Source organism: Gossypium arboreum, chromosome 13 (assembly GCF_025698485.1).
Source record: "Gossypium arboreum isolate Shixiya-1 chromosome 13, ASM2569848v2, whole genome shotgun sequence".
Taxonomy (NCBI): Eukaryota; Viridiplantae; Streptophyta; class Magnoliopsida; order Malvales; family Malvaceae; genus Gossypium; species Gossypium arboreum.
Genome location: NC_069082.1, coordinates 29,846,739 through 29,858,953, shown reverse-complemented (window position 1 = coordinate 29,858,953; position 12,215 = coordinate 29,846,739). Strand labels below are relative to the sequence as shown.

General features: G+C 36.2%; 1 non-coding gene across 1 annotated transcript; it reads left to right on the top strand.

The window, feature by feature from the left end:
- The first annotated feature begins 2,368 nt into the window (after positions 1-2,368).
- Positions 2,369-2,474, top strand: LOC128287378 (small nucleolar RNA R71). Its single transcript, XR_008278078.1, has one exon. It is a non-coding gene; the product is annotated as a small nucleolar RNA R71 (small nucleolar RNA).
- The last annotated feature ends 9,741 nt before the right edge of the window (positions 2,475-12,215 follow it).

Genomic DNA, 12,215 nt, shown 5'->3' with positions numbered 1-12,215 from the left:
TGTTCGCTTCTCCCACACTCGTGTGGTTTCCCATACGCCCGTGTATGCCCGTGTATCTGAATACACAGCCGTGTGCCTTACCCATGTAGCTCCTTGACTTATTTAAAATTTAAAAATTTAGCTCCAGTTTTCACACGACCTGAGACACGCCCGTGTGTCCAGGCCGTGTAGTCCATACGGCCTATACTTAGAGATTTTTTAGCCCTGTTTCTACATAGCCAAAGATACGTTGGTGTGCCCAGACCGTGTGGGTCACTGTTCCTGCATAAAAAAACACGAAAAATAACTAAAATAAACTAGTTAGTGGTGTTAGTGCTCGAGTTGCCTCTCAAGAAGCACTTATTTAAAGTCTAAGCTTGACTTACCTCAATTTCGGGTGGTCACGGTGGCTTGAGGATTTGAAACTCCTCACCTCTACTATCAATTTTATCAAAATAAGGTCTGAGTCGAGTATTATTTACCTTGAAAGTTCTGAATTCAGTGTGTGTTACCTCGACTGTTTCATGTGGGAAGGTATTCAATATCGTGAAGAAAATCGCCCCGTTTGTATTATGCTCTAAAGTAGTAATTCGAGGGTCATTTTCATCTAACAATACTTTGTCCCCGACCTTAAATTGCTTTGTTTCATCTCTACGCTTATCATGGTGTCGCTTTGATTCATCGTGTGCTTTTAGTTTCTCCTTAACATGTGTTCTCCATTCGTCTAGTTCATCGATCTGAAGCCTTAGTTCTTCATGAGTCGCTCTGTTTTTGTTGCATGGATTAGAATGAGGCTCTATTACGTTCTTCCTAGGGGATTCCTGCAAAGAAGTTTGCGCTTTAACATTACTCGAGTTAACAGAACTTAAACAATCGTCTCGATTACTAGATATATTAGCAGAATCACGAGCTTGAAGTTTAACCGTGTCATCTACTACACGAAGTATCAATTCACCTGTGCCAACATCTATAATAGTTCTAGCAGTTGCTAAAAAAGGTCTTCCTAAAATTAAAGGTACGTCACTATCCTCATCCATGTCTAGAACAACAAAGTCAACTGGGAATATAAATTTATCAATTTTGACAAGCACGTCTGCAATAATACCTCTAGGAAATCTAGTTATTTTATCTGTCAATTGAATGCTCATTCTAGTTTGTTTAGGTTTCCCAAGACCGAGTTGTTTAAACATTTTATAAGGCATGACATTAATGCTCACCCCTAGATTAGTCAACGCATTCTTAATATTTAAACTACCAATTAAACAAGGAATAGTAAAACTCTCTAGATCTTTCAGTTTGTTAGGTAGCTTATTTTGTAAAATGGCTGAGCATACTGCGTTTAGCTCCACGTGTGACGAATCATCTAACTTTCATTTATTTGCTAAAAGCTCCTCTAAAAATTTAACTGCGTTTGGCATATGCGAAAGAGCTTCAATAAACGGTAAGTTAATATGTAATTTTTTTAATAATTTAAAGAATTTACCGAATTATTCATTTGTGTGGTCTTTTCTTGTCGTATTTGGGTATGGTATAATCTTTAATGACCGAATTCTTCTTATTTTGGCTTACCTCAACCTTATCATTGCTTACCACAGTTTCTTACCTCGGTTCAGCTTCGGATTTAGCTAACCCTTCTTCATCTCGAACAGTAATCGCATGAAGTTGTTCTCTTGAGTTAGTTTCGGTGTTACTTGGCAAGTTACCTTGTGGTAGTTCAGAAATCAACTTAGTAATCTGTCCTATTTGAGTTTCGAGCCCTTGAATCGATGCTTGCTGATTCTTAAGCGTTGTTTCGGTATTCTGAAAATGAGTTTTTGACACCGAGATGAATTTTGTAAGAATCTTTTCAAAGTTCGATTTCTTTTCTTGTTGGTAAGGTGGTTGTTGAAAACCTGGAGGATGTTGTGGTCTTTGATTTCCTTGACCACCTCACGAGAAATTGGGATGGTTCCTCCAGCCTGCATTATAAGTGTTACTATACGGATTGTTTTAAGGTCTAGAATTATTACCCATATAATGGACTTGTTTCTCATCGGTGCCAAGGTTGATGGATGGATAATTTGTATTATGCACTCCTTCTCCATTTGAATCACACCTCAACACTGGATGTACCTGAGTAGAACCATACAAACCATCAATCTTTTTATTTAAAAATTCTACCTGGTTAGATAGCATAGTGATCGAGTCGAGGTTGAAAACACTAGATGCTTTTGTCGGCTTCGTTCTCATGACTTCCCACTGATGGTTATTCAGTGACATCTCTACAATAAATTTGTAAGCCTCTTCAGGTGTTTTGTTGTTTAAAGTTCCACCGGCAGCTGCATCGATAAGTTGCCTTGTTGAAGGGTTCACACCATTGTAAAAAGTCTGAACCTGCAGCAATAGAGGGAACCCATGGTTAGGGCACCTTCTTAATAAGTCCTTGTATCTCTCCCATGCATCATAAAGAGTTCTAGATCCATCTGCACAAAAGAAGAGATATCATTCCTCAATTTAGCCATTTTAGCCGGCGGAAAATATTTAAGTAAAAATTTTTTAGTCATTTATTCCCAAGTAGTGATTGACCCTTGTGGTAACGAGTTTAACCACTATTTAGCCTTATTTCTTAATAAAAAGGGAAAAAACCAAAGGCAAATGACATCATCAGAAATGCCATTGATCTTGAAGGTGTCGCATAATTCCAGAAAATTTGCTAAATGAGTGTTTGAATCATCATCCTGCAAACCATTAAACTGAACAAACTGTTGTATCATTTGAATCGTGTTAGGTTTCAGTTTAAAATTATTTGCAGCAACAGCAGGTCTAACTATACTTGATTCAGTTCTTGTTAAAGTAGGTTTAGCATAATCATATATAGTACGAGGAGCAAGATTCTGATTTACTGGATTTGCAACAACCACAGGAGGTAGCGGATTATTCTGATTATCAGCCATCTCTTCGGTTGTAGTACAGATATTGTCCTCTTACTCTTCTTCTATATATTGTAGGCTTCGCCTTATTTCTCTTTGGTTTCTATGAGCTGTGCTCTCGATCTTACTGTCAAAAAGTAAAAGTTCTGACTGGTTTCTCCTAGTCATAAACTAGAGACACCTGCCAAAAGCAGACAACAGAAAAATTAGAAAAGAAAAATTAAACTAAAAACAAAAAGTAAATTGCAATAAAAGTAAAAATGACTAAAGTAATAAAAATCAAATGTTCCTAATATCTTAGTCCCCGGCAACGTGCCAAAAACTTGATGGTCGTGAAACTAACTAAAAATTCGACTAAGGCAAACGCACCTATCAAACAGTAGTATAATTATGGTGAGGCCGGGAATATCGTATCCACGAGGACTAAAAGTACTAGTAATTACTATTTTTTATTATCTAACCTAAGAATTAAAGGATGTTTTTAAACTAAAACTAATTATCTAATTAACTAAGATTACGGTAGAGATTAAAGTTGGAAAATACTTTTTAGAAAACCGATGGAGAAGACAATACCCAAGGAAGAATCCACCTAGACTTCACTTATTACTTCCGAATTAGACGATTTATTCACTTGACTTAATCCGTAGAAATCCCTAGTTTATGTTATTAACTCTTTCGATACTAGAAACAACTGACTCTAGGTTGATTAGTCGAAATCTCTTTCTAATTAAAACCCCTATTGTCGCATTAACTCGGTCTATGGATTCCCTTATTAGATTTGACTCTAATCCGGCAGATTTATGCGATCCTATCTCTAGGATTGCATGCAAATTCGCTTAATTATGAATGATCTACTCTTAAACAGGGACTTTTGCTCCACTAGATAAGCACATCAAAAACCTGAATTAATATCCTGGAATATTAAAGCAAGAATTAGAACTCACAATTAAGAATAAGAACAAGTATTTATCATTTAAGTCAAATAGTAATAAAATTCATCTTAGGTTTCATCTCCCTTAGGTATTTAGGGAGTTTAGTTCATAATAATGGAAAACATCTCAAAATTGGGAAAACAGCAAAACATAAAGAAACCCAAAGAACTTCTAGGGAAATTAAATGGAGATCTTCAGTCTTGAAGTAGATCCTGTTTCTGAGCTGATTCTGATGGCTGTCCTTGAGTATTTTCTGCCTTCCACTCTACGTGTCCCCTTTTAACCCTCTTCTAAGGTGTTTATTTAGACTTTCAAATGCTTCAAAACCCTCAAAATTAGCCTTTTCTGAGTAGAAATAGACTTGGGCTCGACAGGGACACGGCCGTGTGCCACGCCCGTGTGAAGGTCCTCAGGCCATGTGCAATTTTGACTTGGTTTTTAGTCGACACGGCCATGACACACGGGCATGTAGCCTGCTCGTGTGTATCACACGGGCGTATGGATTACCCGTGTGAAAATGCCTAGGCCGTGTGAAATACTGAGATAAGCTCATTTTGTCTGTTTTTGGCCCGTTTCTTACTCTTTTCACCTTCCTATGCTCACCTGAGTATAAAAAATGAAATTAAAGGATTAGGAGCATCAAATTCACTAAATTTTATGATAAATCATCGAAAAATATGCCAAGCATGGGATAAAAATATATATATTATGGTTTATCACAGATCGAGCCCAAGCAAAAATTAAGGCCCGTTTGCTAGGTCGAGCCGGAAAAAGGGCTTAACAACTTATGCAAGCTCGGTCCAAATAAAAATACTAAAACACAGTCCTAATTGGCCCCCATATTAATTTTTTTATATTTATTATTTTTACATAACTTTTAAATATTTATAATACATCAAAAATACTAAAAATATTAAAATAAATATTTCCAAACAAATTGAAAATAACTTTTAAAAAATATGTATACTTAAATAATACTAAGATAGATGCAACTTAACAAGAAAATATCTCTAAAATAATAACAAAGTTAACAATAAAACAAGTGTTATACAATATCCAAACAATAACAACAAAATTATAGCAATATAAAAATGAAATTGTAGCAAAATAGAGAGAAAACAACAAGAAAATATTATAAAAATAACAATTTTTTTTTTTGCATTTAGTGAATTTGGGCTGGGCTCTGGCCCAAATGTCTTACCCGAAGCCTAACCTATTTTTAAAACAGGCCTTACTTTTTTTCCCAAGCTCATTTTTTGAGCCTATATTTTTGTCCAAACCCTCCCACTTTTGGGGCAGGCCTTCGGGTCAAGCCAAGTGACCCAGCCCATGAGCAGGTCTAACTGTGGGTGTATAGGTTTCATGCACCATTAGTTAATAATAAGATGACAAATCACCACTAATGTAAAATAAAAATACTGAAGGACTTGAAAATAAATACTACTAACTTTATTTAAACATAATTAAATATTAATTATGATTATCGTGAACCAATTTTTCAAGTTTAGATTTCGGGCTTAGGGTTTTGAGTTTCAAATTTGATATTTTTATATTTATTTATGTTTAATAATTATAAATTAATATTTATTTTAAAAATAAATAAATTTATATTTATTTTAAATCTTTCAATATTTTTTTTGTTTTAGACCAATGACAATGGTTATCTTATTATGTGAGTGAAACTTACGCGCCAACAGTGCAACTAGGAGTCTGAACCTTGATATTTGGTGTGGTTGGTGTGGTGAACCCAATACTATTGATCATGTACTGCTCTATTGTTTTAAGAATAAATTACACCAACAATCATTCAACTTTGGCCTAAAAGACAAAACAACTACTCAACTTTCAATTCAGCCACTCAACTTTCAAAAAAATAACAAATCAGTCATTAACGTTACCAAAAAATGACAAATCAGTCACCTATTAACATTTTCCATTACAGGCTTAATGAGACAGGTGTCTGGCCACGTTGGATATTTTCCTATCATCCCTCCCACACGCCACCATTAAATAGCAAAAACAAAAAGAGAAACTGAGGGCTTTTCACCATTTTTCATTATCCTTCTCAACTCCCTCACCCCAACCCTCGACATTGGCAACCTTCACAAGCCCACTATCATTTAATCACCATACCATCATCACTCACTATCACTCATTTGCTAAGACACTACCACCATAACCATTAAATCCCAACCCCTAAACATTCTAGACCCGTGAAATCCCAACCAAAAACAAAAATACTAAATAACAAGAATCCAAAATCAAACCAGCAAAAAAAGAACAAGAATCCTAAACATCAAAAGAGAAAAGTAAAAAAAAAACTAAAAAAGGAAAAGAATGAAAAGAGAAGAACTTGAGCAACCAGTTCAATGATCCGAGTGGTCAAGGTTCATGGTTGGAAAGAAGAGCTGTGGTCGGAATATGATGGTGATCCATGGTGGTCGATGAAGATCTATTGAAGCCTTGTTCAAAGTTTTGATGTCTTAATCTCAATATTCTGAAGGCTTAATAGGAAATCTTAATTGATATTTGAGAAGAGGAAAGGAGGAACCATTTGGTGATGACGATTGGTCGGAGAAGGCCATGAACAGTGGTGAGTAGAGTTAAGAAAAAAAAAGAAAAGAGGAGAAGAAAAGGAAAAAAAAGGGACAGAGATTCAATGGAGTCGCTGGGGGCAGAAAGATTCAAAGGGACAATAGCGAACTGAGTGGTGGCTCCACCTTGGAGGAACAAAACAATCGTAACTAGAGTATCTCCACTTCTTCTTCTTCTTCTTCTTCTTCTTCTTCTTCTTCTTCTTCTTCTTCTTCTTCTTGGTTTGTTATTTTTGAAAGTTGAGTGATTGTTTTGTTATTGAGATCAAAGTTGAGTGACTGTTGATGTAATTTACCTTTGTTTTAAAGCTATTGAGGTGTGGGAATATTTAAGGGTTACGGTCGGTACTACTACTATTTTGAGCTTCATCAAGGATTGTTTGAAAGTAAAGTACGACCCTGGTTGTTCACATATTTATGGTTTTTGTGAAAAATAAAATAGAATAAAATAAATAAAAATAAAGAACACATAAATTTTACGTGGAAACCCTTTCGGGAAAAAAAACCACGGGCAGAGGAGAAGAAAATTCACTATGTCGAAAAATTTTTACTCAAATACAAGAGGAATAGACTATGTCTATTTATAGGCTTGCAAAGCCATATTCTAGTAGGATTGAAACACCTTATCCTAATCAATATAAAATAGATGGAGTTTAATAAGGTTTAAAACCTTATTCTAAAATAAAATAAAAGAAGTCTAGTTCTATATGGATTTTACTTTTATTTTATTTTCCACGTATTTTATTTAAATAAGAATTTGGGTCACTTAATTCTAACAATCTCCACCTTGACACAAATTCTCAATGAACAAGTTCTTCATCGCGAACTTTCAATAAACAAGTTCTTCACCTCTTCCAAAAACCCTTAAGGGTTTAACTTCAACAATGAACACCAACCAAGTCTAAGCAATGCTCAAACTTGGTTATAGGAAGTGACTTAGTCATCATATCTGCAGGATTTTCATGAGTGCTAATTTTGCTCACAACAATATCACCACGAGCAATAATATCACGAACAAAATGATACCGAATATCAATGTGTTTTGTTCTCTCATGAAACATTTGATCTTTTGTAAGAAAGATGGCACTGACCGTCACAAAATCTGCTGATTTGAAGGTCTTCATTGAGTTCACTAAATAGTCCCTTCAACCAAATAGCTTCTTTACAAGCCTCATGAATCGCCATGTACTCGGCTTCGGTGGTAGACAAAGCGATCGTAGTTTGCAAAGTGGCTTTCCAACTAATTGTACAACCTCCGATTGTAAAGACGTAACTCGTGAGAGATCTTCTTCTATCAAGGTCTCCAAGCAAAATCAGCATCAACATACCCTATAACTCCATCTTTAGTTCTTCCAAACTGTAAGCAAACATTAGTAGTGCCTCGTAAGTATCTTAAAATCCATCGAATCGCTTTCCAGTGTTCTTTACCAGATTCGCCATGTATCGCTAACTGACCGACCGCATATGATAAATCGGGCGTGAACAAACCATAGCATACATGAGAGATCCTCTTGCACTAGAGTATGGAACATGTGACATGTACTCAATCTCATTATCGATTGAGGAGATAAGGCCGATGAAAGTCCGAAATGGGTGCGCTAAAGGAGTACTAACGAGCTTAGCACTCTGCATATTGAACTCGCAAAGAACTTTCTCAATGTACCCTTCCGACTTAGGTACAATTTACTTGCTTTTCTATCTCGAGAATCTCCATACCAAGTATCTTCTTTGCTGGTCCTAAATCTTTCATCTCAAATTCTTCACTTAGTTGGGCTTTAACCTTTCTTATCTCTCTTTTATCTTTTCTTTGCTATCAACATGTCATCAACATAAAGAAGTAGATACACAAAAGAACCATCACCGTTTTTCTTAAAGTAGACACAACTATCAAAACTACTTCTTTTGAAATCATGAGAAGTCATAAAGGAATCAAACCTCTTGTACCACTTGTCTTGGTGATCTGTTTCAAACCGTAAAGGGACTTTTTCAGAAGCAAACATAGTCCTCTTTTTCGAGACTATAAAACCCTCTGGTTGTTGCATGTAAATATCTTCCTCAAGTTCTCCATGCAAAAATGCGTTTTACATCTAACCGCTCAAGCTCCAAATCATGCATGGCAACAATACCAAGCAAAGCTCGAATCGAACTATGCTTAACAACCGGAGAGAACACATCTGTGAAGTCCACTCGAATTTGATCAGTAACCCTTTGCAACAAGCCTTGCTTTATATCCGGGTTCTTCAACTCCTGAGTCCCTTCTTTCTTTTAAACACCCATTTACAACGAATGACTTTTTACCTTTAGGAAGTTTTACAAGATCCCATGTTACATTTTTTGTGGAGTGATTCCATCTCCTCTTGCATAGCAAACATCCACTTTTACGAGTCTTCACGACTAATCGCCTCGAAATAATTAAATGGCTCTTGATTCGCATCTATATCTTCACCACATTTAAAGCATAAGCAACTAGATCAACCTCGGCATACTTCTTTGGAGGTTTAATTTCTCTTCTTGTCCTGTTTTTGGCGATAGAGTATTGCGGTGAAGAAGCAACTCTATTCTCAATTTTGTATCTTGGCTTGAGGAGTTGATTACGTATTAATCGATGCTCCACCCGCTTTTGGTTTTCTTTATTAGAAGAGTCTTTAAGAGATAAGTTAGGTAGCATAGCGGTTTCATCAAAAACAACATCTCTGCTAATCACAACTTTTCTATTTTCAGGACACCATAACTTATAGCCTTTTACACCACTTTATAACCAAGAAAAACGCATTTAATGGATCTCGGTTCCAATTTTCCATTATCAACATGAGCATACGCAGACACCCAAAAATCTTTAAATCGAATAATTAGCGGGATTACGGACCATACCTTTTGTGAGTCTTTTCTCAATGGCAACGGATGGAGATCGGTTGATCAAAAACATGCGAGAGGTCGCTCTTACGCTAAAATGACTTCGGTAAGTTGGCATTTGACAACATACATCGAACCTTCTCCATGATCGTTCGTTCATTCGCTTCGCAACGCCGCTTTGCTGTGGAGTATGACGAATCGTCAAGTGTCTCATGATCCTTCGACTTGCACAATCTATTAAACTCATCGAGCGAACTCTAAGCTATTGTGCATGCGGAGGTATTTTATCTGCTTTCCGTCTGTTTTTCAATCATAATTTTCCAAGACTTAAATGTGGAAAACACATCGCTTTTACGCTTCGGAAGAACGCCCAAACTTTTCGGAAAAATCATCAATAAAGGTTAGCATATAATTAGCTCCACCTCTCGAAGGCACTCGACGGCCCCCACGATCGAAATGGATATACTCCAACGTTTCCTTCGTGTTATGGATTCCTCTAGTGAATCGAACTCTCTTTGCTTCCCAAAACACAAGGCTCACAGAATTCAGTTTGCAAATTCCTTGCCCATTAAGAAGTCCTCTTTTGCTTAATTCTGCCATGCCATTCTCACTCATATGCCCTAGGCGCATATGCCAAAGTTTAGTAATATCATCATCTGACAAGGAAGAGGAAGCGACAGCTGCATCACCGATAATGATAGAACCACAGAAACATATAACTTGGCAATCTTTCTTTGCCCTTTCATCACAACAAAGGACCCTTTGGAAATCTTTAAAACCCCACTTTCATCTGTGTATCTGTACCCTTTTGAATCAAGAGTACTCAACGAAATTAAATTTCTTTTCAATTCTGGAACATGCCGCACGTCACTAAGTGTTCTGACAACTCCATCAAACATCTTAACTTTAATTGTTCCAACACCGCGATTTTACATGAAGCATTATTTCCCATCAAAACAACACCTTGAGATCTTTGTTTCATAAGTTGTAAACCAATCCCGATTGGGACTCATGTGGAAGGTGCAGACTGAATCAAGTATCCACTCCTCGCTTACTTTAGAATCATTGATGAAGCAACTAGAAGTTCACCATCGCGTAGTCTTCTACAACATCGACTTCACCGGAATTTTCCGGTTGTTTTCCTTTTGATTCGCAGACCTCCTTTTAATCTTATTTTGTAGCTTATAGCACTCAGATTTAATGTGCCCTTTCTTCTTGCGAAGTTGCAAGTTTTACCTCTGTTTGAAGTTTTCGATCTACCCTTAGATTTACCACGAGGATTCCGTTCTGTGTTCTACCACGATCATCATCAACATTCCGGTCTTGTCTCCCACGAACAATGAGACCCTCTCCACGAGAGTTGGGTTTAACCACAAGATGCTTCATCTTATCATACGAGGTTAAAGAATCATAAACCTCATCAACTGTGAGAGACTCGCGGCTATATAAAATCGTGTCTCTAAAGGTTGAATAAGACGGGCAACGAACAAAGTAGAATCAACCCTAGATCTTCCTTATCATCTTGAACCTCCATGGCCTCCAAGTTTGAGAGAATTTCTTTAAACACTTAAGTGTTCGTGTACGACGCACCTTCCTCCAAACGATGAGCATAAAGACGCCGCTTCATATGCAACTTGCTTGTTAGAGTTTTCGACATACATATTTGTTCTAGCCTCTTCCATAATGCAATGGCGGTTTTCTCTTTCATCACATCCTGCAAAATTTCGTTGGACAAATGCGATGTAATTGTGTTAATGCCTTTCGATCCTTACGCTTCTTCTCTTCATCTGTTAATGTCGAAGGCATCTTATCTATCCTAGCGGGGCATCCTCTAGATCCATCTGCAAGAACGCTTGCATCTTAATTTGCCACAACGCAAATCGGTGTTGCGATCCAACAATGAATTTCATACTTCAAAGACGCCATTACCGTGATCGAGATGAATAACCGGAAGCTCGATACCAATTTGTGAAAAATAAAATAGAATAAAATAAATAAAATAAAGAACACATAAATTTTACGTGAAACCCTTTCGGAAAAAAAAACCGGCAGAGGAGAAGAAAATTCACTATGTCGAAAAATTTTTACTCAAATACAAGAGGAATAGACTATGTCTATTTATAGGCTTGCAAAGCCATATTCTAGTAGGATTGAAACACCTTATCCTAATCAATATAAAATAGATGGAGTTTAATAAGGTTTAAAACCTTATTCTAAAATAAAATAAAAGAAGTCTAGTTCTATATGGATTTTACTTTTATTTTATTTTCCATCGTATTTTATTTAAATAAGAATTTGGGTCACTTAATTCTAACAGTTTTAATTGTTCAAATGAAACTAATTTCTTTGGTATGAGTTGGATGTTACGGCTAGTCAGCTTCTTATAGAATTGGGCTGATTCTCGAGCTGTTCTTCAACAACAACCTAACCAACCATCTCACCTTCTACTCGCTGCTACCACTTGGTCGGCTCTGTCACGTAATGCAATACTAGTGTAGTAGATTTTCAGGCGGAAAGGGGCTTCTACTTTTGTTGTTGTATTGTAGGATGATGGTGGTGATGTTATAGATGCACTCTCAGGTCACAAGGCTGGTGTTTTCGAAGCTCATGTAGTCAAGGCATGTGATAGATAAAATCTTTACAGCTGAATAGGTTGTATAGTATTAAATTACGGTTGCGAATGTTGCAGACGTTATGTAACGCAAAATAGTTGTTGCGGACGTGATTTTTTTTCAAAAATCACAATGTTTCAAAAATATTATATTTATACATTTTATAATCATATTTTATTATTCTAACATTAATGATACTTTTTATGTGTTTTATTTAATTTATAAAAATAAAATATAATTTTATAAATAAAAATTCATTGAAAACAAATATGAACCATACAAACATTATCACACCAAATCATGAATAATAACAACCATAATTTTAATAAATAACAT